Consider the following 20481-nt stretch of genomic DNA (forward strand, 5'->3'; position numbering starts at 1 on the left):
TCAGTGTGTTCTATTTAAGGCACTGCTCCACTTTTCTCGTTCTAGCTATAAACAGCCAAAAATGATTAGTGCCGAAGAACTGCACAGAAAAATAGTTGACATCACCCTATAAAATAGAACTGCTGCACTATAGGCAAGATGGGTCAACATATGGGAAGGATTTGCTCTGTGTATTTCTTAAGAATCTCCCCATCTAAGCCACTTCTATAATCAACAATAATACATGGAATTCATTACTAAACATGTGTAGTATATACAGCAGAATCCTATTCACATCTACTCAATTAAATCTGTATCAGTGTGGCCTCAGAGAAAAGCATATAGGACAGTGATGGCTAACCTTTTCCGGACTGAGTGTACAAAGCGTGTGTGTGCATGTGACCGAATCCCCAAAATGCAGTGCATGTGCAGCCCCTATGCATGCACTCCACCCCTGCACATGCACACGTGGCCCCGCACATGCACACCCCCTGCATGTGCCCTGCCCCCCCGTGCATGCACAGACAGCCCCCCACATGTGCCCCACCCCCGTGCATGCTCAGCAGAGACCAGAAGACCAGCTGGCCGGTGGGAGGCACACACGCACGGCGGAGCTGAACTGGGGCAATGGCTTCAGTAGTGAAATGCACTTACCTTTGCTACCAGTTTGGAAATTTGAGCACACGCGCCTCTTCTGCACATGCGCAGAAGGTCAAAAACAGGATGTAATGACGTCCCTGTGGGTGGGTGGAGCCTCCTGCCGCCGGCCCTACCGGTTTGCGCAAGCTGGATAGATGCAGCTGGATTTCACCACTGGATAACTCACGTGCCCACAGAGAGGACACTGCGTGCCATAGGTTCGCCATCACGGATATAGGTTAACTAGCGAGTAGTTAAGGGGTTGGAGGAGGACTGAGTCCAAATTTATCTCTAGCCATAGAAACTCACTGAGAAACTTTGGCCAACTATTTCTCAGCCTACTCTACTTCATAATATTTTGTTGTGAGGGTAACAGGAAAGAAGGTCTCCATGGAAGCTACTTTGAGCTCATTAAGTTAGAGAAACCAGGAACCGGTGTCACTCCAACTAGAGGAAACCATTATGTAAACACTGAGCTGGCACATTCAAGGTTGAGAGAAGTTCTTCTCACAGTCCATCAACTAATAACTGCGGAAGGAAAATACTTATGGTTTAAAGCCTGGGGCTGACCTGCCTGAAGAGAGCTGGATTTTTTCCAGCCTTGATTGAATTGGGAACTGTCCAACATTTCAGATAAACAAATGAAGCTCAGCCCTTCCAGAATCAATCTGCATAACCTTCATTTTGATAATTATAGCTGAATGATTAATTAATTGCTACAATCTCCAAATCATATACATATAAAGAGCAAGTTGGACAGTAACCCCTGCTAGGAATGCTAATGGCAGGGAGGAAAGTAATAGATAATGCATCCAAACTGGTCACTGTAGAATCAGGAAACTTCTGCAAAATGTTCCTGGAAATCTATCTTGCTTTCAAGCCCATCATAAAGAAGTTTTAATCAATCATGAGTCACTTTGGGCACTTTCATAGGAGAGTGCCCGTCTTAATAAGACAGGGTCTTATAATATTTATCGGAGACTGTCTCTGTGAGCATCGGTGTACATGAGCTAAAACAGTCTGTGTATTATAGCACTTATGAACCATTACAATAATCCCAGTTGCTACAATCTCTGCCTGCCTTACTAGACTTGATAGGGCAAGCATCATCCAAGTCCTGCCAATAAAACAATACCATCTCATGGGGCCCAGCAAAAGTCCTTCCGTTTGACTAATTTAATATGTTACAAAGTAACTGAGATAACAGTGCTGGCTAGAAGTGAAGAGAAAAATCCTTATTTCATGCTTTTTTCTTCTTAGAGACTTGATATTGATATTGTTTGGAGAGAAGTCTTTTTCTTTAAAGGGGAAAAAGGAAAAAAAATCTGCTTGTGTGGCAGGATGGCATTAAAAGTCACAAAGCCAGACAACCAAACTGTGGGGGGGGAGGCTCCCCCATTCATAAATCACATGAACAAGTTTTGAGTTTGCAGATGCAGAGGAATGGCTTTAAAGATCTAACACAATTTGTACTGGAGGAGATGGCAAGACATGATGAGATTGTGAATCAGAACCTTGAAAAATTTAGACAGGAAATTTAAGAGTTGGTTCAACAAAAGTATGATAAATTCAAGCAACATATGATAAGTTTCTTAGACGCAATGATAAAGATGGATGAAAAGTTTAATTCAGAAATAGAGTCTAATATGAAGGAAGTTGATTACAAGATTCATAATTTGGATAATAAAATACAAAGAATTGAAAATTTAACAATGATTCAAGAAAATAGCTTAGAAGTAGAGCCAAAAATAAAGGAAGCTGACTACAAGACTCACAATGCAGATAATACAAAACAAAGGATTGAAAATGAAGTCATAATGATGCAATTCAGATTTATGGAATTTGCGGTCAGAATTAGGGGAATACAGGAAGATAAAAGAGAAGATTTGAGAAAGACGTCTGCTGAAGTTCTGGCTGGGATTTTAAAGGTTAGTCCTTCCATGCATTTCAAGAGTGGAGTTAAAAGACTTTTGCACAATATCATTTCTTATTTCTTTATCAGTAAAGTAGATCACCACATCTCTATCTAATACTGAGATATCAAGGAGAAAGATATCAGCTAAATACTGTTGAAAAAGCGGAAGAATTTTACTATAAGGTTTTTAAAATGGGTTCAACATCTCCATGTATAACACACGAGGGGAATAAAGAAAAGCAAAATCAACAAGAGATTGAAATTCAGGCTAAGCAGATGGTGGTGGAGGTAACGGAAAAACAACAAGCTACAGAGGCTTTTGTGGACGAGCCGCTTCTGGATTCTCCTTTAGAGGTTATAGTTGGATTACCGATAAATACAAGAGAGGTGGCTTTGGATTCTAATGTGATGACTAATCAAGCTACAGACCAGCATGGAAATCAAACAGTTGATATACAACTCATAGAAAGGAAACCAGGATGGAGATCTAAGCCACAAAAAGTTTAGAAAAGAAGAAGCAGGTCCTACAAAAATAAAAATTTTTAGACTAAACAACAGTGTAATGCCAGTTACTTAAGAGACGATTGAATATATGAAAATATAGTTGAGGCAAAGTATTGGTTTATATTATCCTGAGGAGAGTGACAGATCTCTGCAGTGCTGTACTCTTGGGATGTGAGATGGCCTTAAATTGAGTGGATTGGAACTTTCTATTTTGGACTCTTTGACAAATGGATTACGTTTATGCTGAGCTACAAGGCAAGAGAATTATGGGATTGGGGCATGCAGAAGATCTGGTTGTTACCCTAATACGGTGGTTGGAATGAATAATCTAGATGAAAGACATTACAAAAGACACTATATGGAATACAAATATAAAGTCACTCGGGTGGTTTTTTGCTATACGAAAATACTTACTATTGATGGGGGCAGATGGTAATTGATGGTACTGAACATACTGTTGGAACTAGAATTTGATGTTACTCTAACATGGGTGATGAAATTAACAATCCAGTTGAAAGACATCACAGAAGATATTATATGGATTACAAGCTTAAAGTCATTTGAGAATTTTATTTATATATGGAAATATTTTTTAGTGGTGTGGGCAGAAGAACAAAGATATCAAAAAAATTATGTATGGTAGACCTGTAGGAAAGTGGGTGGAAATAGGTTAGCTTACTGATTGTTTAGTTTAGGTAAAGGGATGTTATGTTATATTAATATACGTAAAAGATTTGAATTAAGAGATATATGCCCGGGGGAGGAAATGGGTAGATTATAAATTGAGTAAATGTCAAATTAGGATTTATTATATAGTTTTATAGCTGAAGGTTGCTTTGAAATGTATAGTATAGTATAGTATAGTATAGTATAGTATAGTATAGTATAGTATAGTATAGTATAGTATAGGAGAGATATAATAACAATGTTAGAAAGAAATGGTTAGTATGGGGGAGGAGGAAATGGATAGATTATGAGTTGAAATTGCTAAATTAGGATTTATTATATAATTTTACAGCTGAATGTTGCTTTGAAATGTATAGTATACGGGGGATATAATAATATTGTTAGAAGGGTGGAGATAGGTTAGCTTACTGATTGTTTAGTTTTGGAAAAGGGATGTTATGCTATATTAATATACATAAAAGATTTGAATTAAGAGATATAAGCATGGGGGAGAAGGAAATGGATAAATTATGAGCTGAAATTGCCAAATTAGGATTTGTTATATAATTTTACAGCTGAATGTTGCTTTGAAATGTATAGTATAAGGGGGATATAATAATATTGTTAGAAAGAAAGGGTCAGCATATGGGGGGTGGAGCAAAAAGGATGGTAAAGTATTATATAATCTGTTATTAATTTGGGTTTTATTCTGGAGAAGCCACAGGGGGAGGGGAGGGGGAGGGGGGGTTAGGGAGGAGGGGGGGGAAAGGGGGAAAAATCTGTATTTGAAAAACTTTTTCAATAAAAAAAGGGTATGTTTTAAGCCTCTTCCTCAAGTGTAAAAGAGGAAAGCAACCTCAAGTCCTTCTCAGAATCATTCCACAGTGTAAACTAAATCCTACCACAGCAGAATTATTGAAATATATGGATGACCCAATCTGTTAGATGTTAAGAACATCTAAGTCAGATGTCTTCAAACTTGGCAGCTTTAAGACTTGTGGACTATGCTGGCTGGAGAATTCTGGGAGTTGAAGTCCACAAGTCTTAAAGCTGCCAAGTTTGAAGACCTCTGATCCAAGCCGTCAAGTCCTGTCAACAGTGTGAGAGCCAAGAGTCCTATAGTTCATTTAGGTGTAAACTTGTAAATTAGTCCAAAGAGGAACTGGCAAACAGTGTGTGAAATAGCCCAGGAAACAGATACAATATAATCTGTGATACTTTAGAATTGCTGTTTGAATCTGAAGTATATCCAGTTTTATCTGCATAATCCTTGTTCAGATTTTAGACCATCCAATAGTAAAAAAAAATGGCACTCTATTAATTTACTACCATTTAAAATATTATACTGGGCATGGATTTGAAGAAAGTATACTGAAAATGCAAGTACAGAAATACTTCCCCAATTGCAGATGAGATTTTAACTAGACCAGCAAACAGAAATACCTTGTAGCTCCCTGCCATTGTTAAATAGGTTTCCATGCAAATCATAAAGGCTATTATCCCGGCCTATGAATGCTGATCTAGTTATGCTGGGATTTCAAAACCTTCAGTGAAGATCAGAACCCTTATGTGATTCCTTTGTGTCAAACTGCTTACATCTTCAGATATTTCTATAGAACAGCCGCTGCTCTCAAAGAATGGAAATGCAACCTCACTGTGAAAATTTTGCCAAAAAAGGTTGGCAGGAAAGCTTTAATCAGAGTAGAGAAGAAATGTGCCCTGAAAAAGCAGAAAGAGGGAGCAAAGGCATCTTTCAACACAGCATAGGCTTACTTTTATTTAAATTTAAAACCATATTTGCAATTTGGAGCAAAATCACACTGCATGTTGGATTTTTCCTACTATAGGGTTACAGCTTTTACACAATAATTATCATCCAGAGATTTTTAAAAAATGATTTAGAGAAGATACAGTAATTCATATCTTAATCCTTCGGTAAGATTAAGTAGAGTTCCAACAGCTCCCCCTAAACAATTCAGCAAATCAATGAAAAAAACAGTTTTGTTGAGTTACGAGATCAAGCCACACAGATGCGTTTTGGATAGCTAGCCCTCTGAGTTTTTTCTAATAACTTAAGCTGTTTTGCCTGCTTTATGGAGAGATTCATTATTGCTGAAATTCTCCTCCAAGTTGTATCACACTTCTATCTTGACTGAAAGCTTATGTGGCAAATTAGACAGAAACCTACCAAATAGTTGGGATTTGTTTGGAAATATGTTCATAAAGTAAGACTGTCCTTCAAATGGACATGTGAAGATTTTTGACTATTGTTCATTTTTTTCTTCTTCCTTTGTGACATTGATCTTAATTTGCAGACAAACCTGATTTTTTCCCCCTTCAACTGCCTATTTCATCTCAGTCCTAATTCAGCTACAGCCCATTTTCTCTTTGTCATGATAGAAAAAGGCTTACTAATCATTGCAGCCCTTTATGCATTTTTGTGGAAATCAATGGATTTAGTAAAGTTTTTGAACAGGATCAGGTTGTAGTTACACATAGGAAATGTATTCTTGCTCTCCACATTATCCATCTCTAGAATTTTTGTTTCTTTTCACACCTTTATTCTGATTCTACTTTCAAGACTTAGAATTCTATTGAGTTAAAATTCTCTTCACTTAATCTTGATCAGGCAGAGAAGTAAACCAACATGAATTTTGCTGTTTCCATTTCTAATTCTACAGGATTCTACAGTTATCCTGTACCCTGACTTACTACTGGATGTGGTGTCCTGATTTTATGTGTGCAAGGCACACTGAGTAAAATGATTGGCAGAAAGAGAAGACACGCTGTTCCTTCTAAACTGCACATTTTATTCCAGACTTTCTAATATTAGAATGGTTTGTAACCCTGGCTTGGCTAAATTGGATTCCCTTCCTCCACTTTTTTTTTGAGTGCAGTAGAAAATAGACAAACCTTAGTCAAATCTGCAAGCTTCTTGCCCCACCATTTTTTAGCCTGTTTTCTAATGCAGTGGAAAAAGTTTTTTTTTTGCTAGATGAATGATTTACTAATAGTCTGTAGAAGTGCAGAGGTGATGTGCCTAGAGGATTTGTGAAACTCCAAGATTCTGTATAGAGTTATAATACTGTAATAGGAAATATAAAAAGGAACATGTGATAAAGTGATGAAATGAAAAATAAAAAAAAAATAAGAAAAATAATAAGAAAAAATGCATATAAAAATACTGCCTAAAATAAGGATGGGAGAAATATAGTTGCAAAGAATTAAATAATCAAATGAGCAGAGGAAATGTAGAATGATTTTGATAGAATTAAAAAAAAAACATTTTGAAGGTGAGGACACATGGCTAGACAAATTGCCCCCAGCAAAGTTTGGGAATTAAGAATAAAGTTAGTGAAATTATTTGGGATAAAATCAAAGGAGGAAATGATGAAAGCAACACATTAGAGATCTGTATATGAATGATAGTGATGTGTTGAAAAATGGAATTTTAACAAAACAATTTGCTATAAAAATTAACTCCAAAAAGGTTGGATAAATGTCATAACATGCCACGAGAATGATGAAAAATGGAAGGTTGCAGGTATAGATGGTGTGATGGGAGGTGTGATGGGTGTCAGGGAGAAAAAATAATTGAGAAATAAACCGTGTGACTTGATTTCAGGTATTCAGGTGGGTATTTACAAGTAAGAATTTCTTCAGCAAGTCATTGAGAAATGAATGTGAGGAAGAGTGTTCATTGCACATTTATTGATATAAAGTGAATGATACCATGAATAGAATAAAATTATGAATCTTTTCCATGAATATGGAATTAAAAGTTGGTTGCTGAATGTAATTGGAGCAATATACAAGGAGAGTAATGCATGAGTGAGAATAAATAGAATGCTTAGCAAACTGTTCAGCCTTGAAAAAAGAGTAAGACAAGGATGACTGATGACTCTTTGGTTATTTAGTGCATTTATGGACAAGTGCATGTGTTGGTTGAAAGAAAATTTGCTGTGTGTAACAGCATGCTTCTAGATGGTTTGTTAGGGGGAAGTAAGAAAGTTAACTGTGTCCAGAGTAACATAAAATAAGTTGAATGCAACAGGTTAGGGGTAATTAAGAAGTTACATTGTAAAATAGGAAGAGAGAACCAGATGCAAATAGATGATGACTGAACTTGATTTGAATACAAAGTAAGCGACCAGCGAATAGTTTGGTCATGTAGGAAGAATGAGGATCAAATTGTAAAATAAATCTTTCAAGGAGTAAATGGCCAAGAGAGAGACGAAGACCAAGAAAAGAAAAATTGGATGGAGATAAGATTCCCAATCAGAGGAAGTGAGACAAAAAAGATATACCCCAAAAGGCTCTGTATGGATGTGATTGGGGAAAAAAGATGGTTTAAGCAGACTGACAGCATAGAGAGGTACAAAGCATGATGCTGCAGTAAGCTGAATTTAGCAATGTTTCCTTTTCTTATCCCATTCCAGTTTCTCTGGCTTGCTATTTCCTTATCTAAGCACTGCTTAATGTTGCTTATACCATAACAGAATACCAGAATGAGTATGTGCAGTATGTATTAAGGGAGACTGATAGACCCTATACTCGCTTTCTGAGCATGTCTGCAAATCCACTGAACACAACTCCCTCCTTCATCTTTAATTCTACTTTGGCTGAAGGTGATGGTAGCGGGGGGTGGGGGGGAGATTTTTATCTCCGTCTTTCCCCAAACCATTATTTCTTACATGCACTTCACAACCATGTGAGATTAGTCTTGGACAAGTTCTATGTTTGTAATTTCCCTAAAAGAAAAATTCTCATTCAGTTTCCCTCCACTACGTTCCGTTTAGGAAGCAATTGTTCTAAAAATGACATGAATTGCAGGGAGTTTTGATAAATTGTGGGAATAATGTATTGTGGGAGTTGGAGCGGGAGAGGGAAATAACATAGGTTCTCAATCAAGGAATTCTTTTTAAAGGGTGGCAGTTATAATAAACCACAACGATTCAAAAGGTCGTAAGATTTCGCATAGCCTGGGAGAAAGGAGCTTGGGAAAGGGCTGCCAAGGGTATAGGGAGGTCTAGGACAAGAAGAAGAGAGTGAGTTTCTCTGATCAGGACATTTGGCCAGGTAGCTGATATCCATTCTCTTTCTTTCATCCTCCGGCAAACTCTTTGGGAATTAAAAAAAAAGAGAGAGAAAATACATTTAAAAGTGGAAAAAAAGAGGAAGAAGAGGTAAGCCAAGCACGTCCTTCCAAAAAAGCATTCTTCTGACCCAAGTTACTTTCTTGATGCTTAAAACAAAGAGAAAATTATATTCACCTTCCTTCAATGGCTGTCAGGCTAAAAAGAAAGCCAGAATAGATATGCTTTCTTGCTTTTGAGGCAGGTGGGGAACAACAGTCTTGACTTATTTTGTTGGTGTTTATTACTTTAGTCCAGGGGTGGGTTTCAAAATTTTTAGCAAGGGTTTCTCTGCTCGGTTGCTGGGTGAGCGTGGCCATGGTGGGCATGGCCTAGTCGGCCTTCTGCACCACGGCGGTGGGAGTGTTTTTGCCCTCCCCAGGATCCGGAGGCTTTCCTTGAGCCTCCGGGAGACTGGAAATGGGTCCATTTCTGGCCTTCCCAAACTTCTGGTAGGCCCGTTTTTTGCCCTCCCTGAGCCTCAACATGCGCCCTGCACTTACCTGCATCCAAAACGGGCCACGTGGGGACTCCTGAGAGGGGCAGGGCAGGGCCAGCCAGGAGTGGGGTTTTTCCAAACTGCACATAATCTTAGCTAGAGGTTCTCCTGAACCCCTGCGAACCCCCAGCAGCCCACCCCTGCTTTACTCCTAAGCTGTAGCCAGCCAAAGTAGTAATCAGCCCAGGAGATATTTTTATTTCCATTCAGCTTTCAGGGAGACATTAGAGGCTGATAGAGGACAGCAAGGTGGGGATAAGATTGCAACAGTATTAAATATCTAATCAAGATTCCTATATTTATATCTGCCATTGCTCAGGTGACCACCTCAAACATAATGGAAGATGGTATAGGTCACAGAGTGTATCCATTTTAAAGTTGTTCTTAATAGGACAGGGATGTCAGACTTGCGTTGTCATGTCATCACATGATGTATCATGACTTTCCCACCCTTTGTTAAACTGGGTGTGGGTGTGGCCAGTCCGTGACACATGTGGCCCAAGGGCTGCGAGTTTGACAGCCCTCCAATAGGAGGAGAAACCCTACTTTAGCATCTGGACAATCTGGACAATGATTAGTTAAGCTTCTCTCATTGAAGGGCTACGGGTGATATAAAGCATGAAAGCAACATCAGGGCAGTGTCGGGGGGGGGAGTGGTCATGCCAGGGTATTTCTGTCTTGTGGTTAGGGACAAATGGAAAAAGACCCCAAGTATTTATGGTGCATTGCAGTTGCTAGGGTTGCAAATGAGATGAAGGTACTTGAAATCACAAAAAGGACGGACACTTTTCTTATATTCAGAAAGGCAGAGCTACTTTCCTGTGTAAGAGGGAAAAGGTCAGAAGGGCAATTTCCTTGTTGCTGCAGAACATATAAATGTAGTCTGGGATCACATTCATGGTTTATGGCTTCGGCAAACTTCCACGACTGGATTCACACCAAATTGCAGAGCCAGAACCAAATAAACCTTAATGTGATGTGCAAACTCAGTCATAATTTATTATCTTTCTCTCCCTCACAGCTTCATTTTATGCCAGGAGTATAGTTCAGGAGGAGAAGGCAGACAGATAGACTTATTGGGATATGGGTTATTATAGAAGAAGCTGTTCATAAATCTTGGGAGCTGAGGGCAATGTCAGCTCAAGAAATTTTGCTGCTGAAGTGGAATACAGAATGGGCATATCCCAACTAGATACTATAGCCAACATTTTGTGTGTTGTTGTGTATTTTAGGTAGGTGGTGTTGTCTTCAACATTTGGACTGCAGCAATGGACAAAAGTAGAAGATGAGAAAATCCTGTCCCGGAGCGTTGCCCAATTTCCACAACCTGAAAGGCCAATTCACTTTTGTGTGTGTAAGAATAACACTACCTAAACTTTTAAAACTTCAAGAGATTCTGTATTAGGATCAGACATTCCCGCTACTTTCTAAATGTGCTTTCTAGCATTAGTAGTTAGGCCTCTGAAAATGAACTCAGCAATAGATAGTACCAAAAGGTTAGGCTTCTCTCAGATAAGGTGAACTGGAAGAGAAAACAGATGGACAAGGATATAAGAACTGATTTATTTTATGAAAGCTACGAAGCCATTACAAAAAGAGTTCTAGCAACCCGATAAGCATCAAATCCCACTTCTATTTAAAGTGCAATCAGCGTCCACATTCTTGTACCTCTTTCTCCTGCCTTTTGTATCGAAAAGGGTAGAAGTGACATTTTTCTGGGGGGAGAAAGACAGTTTCCATATGCTTCTTGTTTTGGGAATGGCCAGATCTGATATCAGTCTGCTTGCTTCTAGACCAAACAAGGGAGTGAGTAGGCAAACATGAAGATAATGTTTGCATGTGCTTTTGCACACAGTAATGAGATGTGTTGGGTTTTTATTCAGCTTATAAAAATTGTAACACTGTGTCTACCCTAATATTAGTGAATGAATATGTATGTGAACTACGCTGTCTTTTGTCCTCTGTTTTTTACATGCATAGCTTGTTTTCAGAAAATGCATTTCACTTGTTCCAATAAGGAAATGACCACTCTAAGTCCAATGTTTCCCCTTAATTGGTATCAGCTTGCTAAAGCCCCAAGTAGGGGTCTTTCTATGCTATGCAATCTTTCTAATTAGCCAAGGAAGGAAGAGGCTTACATTACAATGATCTTTTGTGTAGGTGAAGGCTGACAAAAGTAAGGAGAAAGGAATTCATCATACAGAGAGAATGAATAAATGATTGCTAAACCGATGCTTAATTTACAAAAGTTGGTTTCTAAGGAGGTGCGTGACATTTATTTTGGAACTTGTGCGTGCATTTTTATTCAGGCCATAGGGCTACTCTTAGCCAAAGGCTGGAAGCCACGCACCAAATGATAAGTAGAATCGGAGTAATAAAAGGTATAGGGCTAGGAGAAGAATTCAAGATTGTTTAATTTAGATTAAGTCAGTCAAATACTATGAATATGATCAGTTATGCAGGTAGTCCTTGATTTACAAGCATTCATTCATATATCTCATAATTGTTCCTATAACCATTTGAAGTTACAACAGACTGAAAAAAAATTACTTATAACCAGTGGTGGGTTGCTCCCAGTTCTTTAGAACTGGTAGTAAAAGCGGTGGGAGGCTCCGCCCACCCACCCAGACGTCATAATTGATGATCTGCACATGTGCAGAAGTGCGCTCACATGCTCCCGTTGCGAACCGTTGTGAAGTAAAGGTAAGTAGAACCCACCCCTGCTTATAACTATTGTTCACACTTATGACCACTGCAGCATCCCCACAGTCAGGTGATCAAAATTCAGGCACTTGGCAACTGGCATATATTTATGATAGTTGTACTGTACCAGGGTCATGTCACCACCATTTGTAACCTTCCCAGCTGGCTTCTGACAAGTAAAGTCAATGGAGAAAGCTAGATTCACTTAGCAACTGTGTGATTTACTAAACAATTACAGTGATTCACTTAATAAATGTGGCAGAAGTCATAAAATGAGGCAAAACTCACTTAACAACTGCCTTGTTTAGCAATGGAAATTTTGGGTTCAATTGGGGTCATAAATCGAGGACTACCTGTATCCATATATAAATTGGATAGTTAGAATCCCATATACAGTTTATTTCTTTGTATGCAGTCACATTCAAAATTAAGATTGCACAGATCATGTACAAGCTTTTGGAGGCACTGGGACCTTTGATTTTTTAAGACAAGGAAAGGGAAAGGGTTTATCATTCTAGGGAGAAATATATCATATCATATGTGACATATCACATAAAGATACCAAAACATCTACCATCCCTGTCCACCTCAGGAAAGAGACTGAATCTTTTTATTTCAAATGAATATTTATGAAATTGGAAATTTCCTATGGCACTTAGATTGCTCTAGCTAGTTGAAGGTGGACTGTTTTGAATTTTACTGCAGTTGCACATAGCAGACTGGGAGAAATATTTTATGTGTGGGGTTGTCACCATTAGAGCTTCAGTGACATAGCTTGTAAAATCAGAGTAAGCATGAAACTAAAGTCTCATGTGTGAAGAAATGCATCTTCTTTGGCTGATAACAGAAAAAGCAAAATATAAATGAACTAATCACCAAATGGTTTCAACCCTGGATGGATGGATGGATGGATGGATGGATGGATGGATGGATGGATAGATAGATAGATAGATAGATAGATAGATAGATAGATAGATAGATTTAAAGGTAGAAAGATGATAAGTAGATTATATTAGATAATAGATACACACACACACACACACACACACACACACACACACACGAACAGACAGAAAGAGACTATGTGGGGAATGGGGAGTGTTTGTGTGAGACAGAATTGGTCTTTCATAGTAATCCTTGACTTATGACTGATCACTTAGTGATCGCTTGACATTACAACAGACCCTCCTCAAAGGTACTTACAACCTAGTTATGAATTTCTGATGTCAATCACATATCTGCATTTTGGCTGCTTGGCAACCAGCTTGCATTTATGGATGTTTGCAGTGCTGTGATCACATGATCATGATTTATGACATTTTTGCCAATCATGTGAGTGACCTATTTACGACTGTACTTGAGGGCTGAATTACTGTCCTAACTTGAACAGTACCTGTAATTTAATTCATATTAAACTCTGATGTACCTAATGGTTAACATGTATTGTGCAAGTATTCACACTGGATGTATGCCATATAGATATTACCATATTGTTGTTCTTGAGTTAAATAATAATTATTCCCATATAGTTCGTGTCTGCCTTGGTGTGCTTGGTATTTTGGAGTGTTGTCAAAAAGTTGGGATTCTCTTGCATTTATCCTTGATTTCTAGCTTAGTTTTAACTTGTTATATATCATCTTATACTTTATTTTTGTCTTTTTGTCAAAGGGCACCCTAAGGAGACATATAACATTAATAGAACTTATAGTTTTGTAGGAATTTACAAATCTTTATTTGAAACATATGCAGTTTGGTTAAAAATGAACCTCAAATAACCAGATGAACCTCAAATAACCTTTTTAAAGAATAATGCAAACATTTTACTTGTTGATTCTATCACATTGTACAATGTTGCATTGTTATAGAGCAGCGGTCCCCAATCTTTTTGGCTCCAAGGACTGGCAGCAGTGGAAGTGGTGGCAATGGCGGGAAGGGGAAGGTTTCACGTATGCAACCTAATCTTGTGCATGAACAAATGAAGCTTCCTGCGCTCTCCCATTGCTTGCGTGACTCGGTTCCCAATGAACTGCAGACCAGTACCAGTCAACGGCCTGGGGTTGGGGACCCCTGCTATAGTGTATTTAATGAAGTATAACGAAAGAAATCCTTTTAAAGTTTAATCTTTTAAACCTCTGGGGTAGCACAAGTCTTCTAATAGTGTCACAAGAAAGACTGCTTACGTATACAAAACCCTTACAAGATCATTCTATTATGTTCTCAATGAATGGGAAAGTGACTTTTTAATGGTTCCTTTGGAGTAGATATGAACTGGGTTGATGACTTATTTCCTTTATTCTTGTTGATATATCCCACATTGTTTGTTTTGTGGTGCAGCATAAAAGATGGATCACCTTGTGTCCTACTATCTGTTCTGCCCCAGCTACGGAACCCAAGAAATGTAGCATACACAAAACTCAGAACAACTCTGTTTACTACAAACACAGTCTTTTTCAAATGCAGGCTATTACTAAAAATGTCCTTAACAGCCTGCCAGAAATTCCAAAGGTTAGATAAAGGCTTACAAGAGTTGGCAATTAGCCCAGAAACCAGGTTTGCAAGGAAAATTCACTCTCAAATGCTCAACAAATGACCAGACGAACACACGTTGTTTCCTGCAACGTTTGCCAGCTGTGTGCAAACTTAAATAGGCTAAGGGAGTGGCCAATTAGCCCCAAGCCTTACTCTCGAGGAGACCTCCTCCTGAGTAACCACTCCTACCTTTTGGCAGCTCTGCGTGCTCGTGCATTGAGAAGAGGCTCCTCCACTTCATTCTCTTCACTTGAAGGAGCCTGTGGAGGATCTGAAGGCCCTGGCTGAATCTCTGCCTCTGGCACCACCTCTTCAGCCTCCTTGCTGTCCAACTCGAGCACCGGCTGCACAAGCTACTGGCGCGACACCACACCAGTCTTCTCATCGTCAGGATCAGTCACAATCCATGCAGGCCGCTGGTGGGCCACAACACTATCCACTTCTATTAAGTATATAAAAGGGTTAAAGCTGAAATAACTAAAGACCAATCCCTTGGAACCCTCCATGCTAATTACCCACAGAATTGTTTGGTGGCTCTGGAAAGTGTAGAGCTTTTGATAAAGATAAGGTATATACCTAATAAAAATTCTTGCCTGTTGTTCATATCTTTCTCTTGTCACTTTTGCCTGCTTTATGTCCCATTTTGCCAGTGACCTGTTGATGTTTCCTGGTGATTTATAAATAAGCATCAAGTTATACTTTCTGCTAGCTATAATGACGGATTGTATACTTTATCTAATCTGGAGGTGGGAATTTTCTGGAGTGTGCTGGGTGGAAACTAAATTGAAAATTACTCACAGTGATCTCCAACAGTAAAACAGTAAGAACTGAAGTGCCATGCCTATTTAAACAGTGGATTTTTGTCTCTGTGTTTGGGCCTTCAAGTCACTGTTGACTTCTGATGAGTGCCTGAGTCCCTGCAGTTTTCTTGGTAAGATTTCAGGAGGCCCTTGCCTTTTTCCTAGGGCTGAGAGAGAATGACTGGCCCACGGTCACCCAGTTGACATTGTGCCTAAGGCGGGACTAAAACAGTCTCCTAGTTTCTGGTCCAGTGCGTAATCACTAGACCAAACTAGCAAATGTTGTGTTAGCAACATTTCCAGAGGTGGTTTTCAGCAGGTTCTGACCGGTTCTGGAGAACTGGTAGCGGAATTTTTGAGTAGTTCGGAGAACCGGTAAAGCCCCGCCCCCATCTATTCTCTGCTTCCCGAGACCCAGCTGATCGGGAGGAAATGGGATTTTGCAGTAACCTTCCCCTAGAGTGGGGTGGGAATGGAGATTTTACAGTATCCTTCCCCTGCCATGCCCACCAAGCCATGCCCACCAAGCCAAGCCACACCATGCCACACCCACCAAGTCACGTCCACAGAACTGGTAGTAAAAAAAATTGAATCCCACCACTGAACATTTCATATTCTTTTCTGGCTTTTGCCAGCTAATCTTCATTTGGAACCGATAGCATGCTAAGCCAAAGTTAGCATGGATTTTAAAATTTTACACAGCATTATGTAAGATGTGCCATATTGAAAATATGGAATACAATGGTACGTTAGAACCAGTGGTGGGATTCAGCCAGTTCGCACCACTTCGGGAGAACCAGTTGTTAATTTGCTGAGCAGTTTGGCAAACTGGTTGTTGAAATAAATCATTAGGGCAGAGAATCGGTTGTTAAATTACTTGAATCCCACCACTGGTTAGAACTCATCCTTAACTGATTCTGGGAGGTGTGAGGAGTATAAAAAACACTGAGTACCAAAAACATTTTCCCATAAGGGAAATGATTGTATTGTGATTTGGCTGTTCTCTTTTGCTGTTCTATTCCAGCAACGTATTACATGATTGGTTATCCATAACTTTGTGATACATCTGCTTAATAGGACCAATATAATTACTGTTCTCATTTAGAAAAGATTTGCATTGCTGAAACCATATTGGTTCCTTGACTTGGCTGAGTATTGTTTTGTGTACCTTTCTACTACACTGCAATGACAGAGTGCAGTGAATAGAACAATGAATAGAACGTTTATGACAGTATTATGCAAGGATGTGTCTTCTTCTAGCCACTAAGCATAGGTCACACTGTATTCTCAGGAAATATAACTTCTAAAATTTCTTTTAAAGCTCAATTTTCTTTCAGGAACCAACCAATATATATATATATATTCCTGAGAGGAATGTTTGTATTTATCCTTTGTGCTTTACACTATGCCACACATATTTGGGAGTTATACGATTCCTTTCATGCGTTTCCCAGCTTGAAATGGCAGAAAATAATACAGCAGTTTTTAGCAATTGCAGTCAGATTGGGTTCCAGCAGTGTGTGACATTAAATTTGATTCTGTTCCTCACTCCCTGATCAGTAAAGCAAAGTGAGAGTTGAATAAACGCATATGGTATTAGCAGGACGCATACTTACTATAGGCTTCAAAACAAATCCAAACCAAATCAAACCCTGATATCTACTGTATAAAACCAATCTGATGGTAGCCACTGCACAAATTATAACAATATTTACCATCTTCAAAGCATTTCATCATGCCTAATTATTTTTTCCCTGTGTTATGGTCAGGCCCTTGTAATAATATTATGATTATTGTTGTTATTAATTATAATCCTACTTATTAATACAATCATGACCAATAATGCAAATGTAATAAAAATTACATTTATCTGTGGTTTCAACATCAGCCCTGGAACAATGCAAAATTACTTTCAGTTCATGAAGTTAACAGAGCGTTGCTGGTGGGCAACCTTCTGTGAAAGTTATTACTGTATTTCTTGCTGTCAGATTTTATTTCTAACGTTGGAAATCTTTTCTATGTTTTACATATAAAAAGGTGAGCAATTACATTTAATTACATTCTTTTTTTCATTTCCCTTATGGATGACTCCTGTTCAAAATTACAGCCCATAAAGCACATCATTAAATGGTCATCATAAAATGTTGTGCCACATACACAACACACACACCTGCAGTAGTGTGATCGCATTTTGGGTGCTTGGCAACTAGCTTGTCTTTATGACCAGTTGCAACGTTCTGTGGTCAGGTTGCTGTGATTTGTAATACAGGTAGCCCTCGACTTACAGCCATAATTGAGCCCCAAATTTTTGTTGTTAAGTGAAACGTTTGTTAAGTGAGTTTGCCCCATTTTATGACCTTTCTTGCCTCAGTTGTTAAGTGAATAGAATAGAATAGAATAGAATAGACTAGAATAGAATAGAATAGAATAACAGAGTTGGAAGGGACCTTGGAGGTCTTCTAGTTCAACCCCCTGCCCAGGCAGGAAACCCTACACCAGTTATGGCTAAACTTTTTGGCGTCATGTGCCAAAAGCAGCAGGAGCATGAGGGGGTCGCACGCACGCTGGCCCACACCCATAATTCAATGTGCCCCACCACCCCTGCGCATGTGCGCATGACCCCCCGCGCCGCCTGCTTTTGGCACGCGATGGCACGGTCGGCCCAGTAGGCCCATTTTTCACCCTCCCCAGGCTCCAGAGGCTTTCTTGGAGCCTGGGGAGGGTGAAAACGGCCTTCCCTACCCCCCTGGAGGCCCTCCAGAGGCCGGAAATGGCCCGTTTGCCGACTTCCGGTGGACTGGAAGGCCCAAAAATCAGCTGGCCGGTGCACAAATGCGCACTAGAGCTGAGCTAGGGGAACACTCATGTGCCCACCAATATGGCTCTGCGTGCCACCTGTGGCACGTGTGCCATAGGTTCGCCATCACGGCCCTACATCACTTCAGACAAATGGTTATCCAACATCTTCTTAAAAATTTCCAGTGTTGGAGCATTCACAACTTCTGCAGGAATCTCTGCAGGTGGTAAGTTAGTACACTGGTTAAGTGAATCTGGCTTCCCTATTGACTTTGCTTGTCAGAAGGTTGCAAAGGGTGATCACATGACCTTGGGACACAGCAACAGTCATAAATGTGAACCAGTTGCCAAGCATCTGAATTTTGGTCACATGATCATGGGGATGCTACAAAGTTTGTAACTTTGAAAAATGGTCATAAGTCACATTTTTCAGTGCCGTTGTAACTTTGAACCGTCACTAAATGAAGTGTTGTAAGTTGTGGACTACCTGTATTTTTTGCCCACTCAGTAGAATAAGTTTACATTTACAACTGTGGTGTTCATTTAACAACAGTGGATTTACATAACAAGTGTGGTGATTCACTTAACAACCACTGCAAAAAAAAATTGTAACATTGAGTCTGAACACATGGATGCCTCAACACTACAACAATAGTGACTTACAACTGGAAATTTGGTCCCAATTGCAAGTTGTAACTCAAGGACTATCTGCATATATTTTGGATTGCATCACATTTTTCTATAATCAGAGTATATACATTCACTGACTTTTCCATGTATATTATGTCATCTTTTACTCATATCATTAATTCTTTCACTGCCTTTATTTCTAAACACAATCATTATAGCCAGTTTTTTGTTACCCACAACGCAAATCAAAACTTTAAAATTCATCATCATATGATGAGGAGCCTACATTTAATTAATCATTAAATGATTAATCTATAAAATGCAGGTGTCCTTCTTCCATACTTAATTTCCATCTTGAAAGTGCTGCTGTAAAATAGGAGTAGGCTGTTTGTGATGCACATTAGATGCAAACATTTCCTTTGGCACCTGTCAGTTTTTGTGCCTCACCTGATTTAATTTTTTTAAGAGATGCTTTTAATGAACAAATATTACACAAAAAGTGGGCTGCAAAACAAATAATAGCCTTTGGCATCCTTCAAGAATGCCCTCCCCTTTTCCCCTCAGGCCTCCCTGAAAAATGAAAAAGGATGGTTTATTGTAGCCTAGTCCTTCGCTTGAAAGCATGCCAAACTTCTCCGACAAATAAGCTAAGTGGAGAAAAATAGCCAGGAAAAACTACAGGAAGTCGCAGGAAGCTATTTCACTACTTTCCTCTCTAAGAAATGCATGCTTCATGACTGGCCAACCCAGCACAGCATCCATTTTGCCAAACCTGCTATAGTTGTTATTTTGTGAAACGGACACACCAGATGATCCTTGTTTCAACAGGCTATCAGCTAATATATCTAACAGTAGAAAAATAGAGTGAATGGACCAGTTAAGAATCAGATCTGTGTACATTCCTAAGTTTATGTCACTGTAGATAAAAAAACAAGCAATTTGTTTTTAAAAAAAGCAAATCTCCAAAATGCATATCCCATGTATATTTTAGTACACTTTGAATAGATTCCAGACTAAAAAATAAAAACCAATTAGCTAAACTGCAATTGAGACTGACCCTTCCCACTGCACTTATGCCTACTTATGCCTTGGTGTAAAAGTCGATGATGTTCTTCCTTCTTTCTGGATACCTTAACATGATTTGCTACTCCAAAAAACCATAAAACCTATATTTCCAGCTGACGGGTTTTCCATCTGCCTTGCTATCCAGATGTCTCTTGCCTGTTTGTAAATGTTCTGTGTTCCAGATGTGCACCATCTCTTCAGTTTGTTCTACAAATTATTTTTGTCATTTGCTACAATTGAAACCAACCAAAGTGGGAGCTGGTCATTTTCGATTGTTTCTATTAGAAGTTGAAGCTTATTCTATCTGGAGATGTTTGAATACATAATCAAAAAGGGATTTTAAAGATTGTTGTTGTTTTTACTGTTACTACTACTACTATTATTATTATTAATCATTGCACAATCAGCCAGATGTTCAGACTGGGTTTGGCATTTTTCTGTACATATCAAATCCTTACCTATTATTATTTTATTCATTAAACATGAAACTCAGTCAACTGAACATTTAAAAATGTATCACAAATACCATTGGTTGATGCTAATGGTTGATACAGGTTGCTGCCAGCGTCCTAGGTATCAACCAAGTATCTTCTTAGAATATACAATGTTCCGAGTAGCGCA

This window comes from Pituophis catenifer, unplaced genomic scaffold, assembly GCF_029215685.1.
Source record: "Pituophis catenifer annectens isolate HBS135680 unplaced genomic scaffold, rPitCat1.0.hap2 SCAF_1, whole genome shotgun sequence".
Lineage (NCBI taxonomy): Eukaryota > Metazoa > Chordata > Lepidosauria > Squamata > Colubridae > Pituophis > Pituophis catenifer.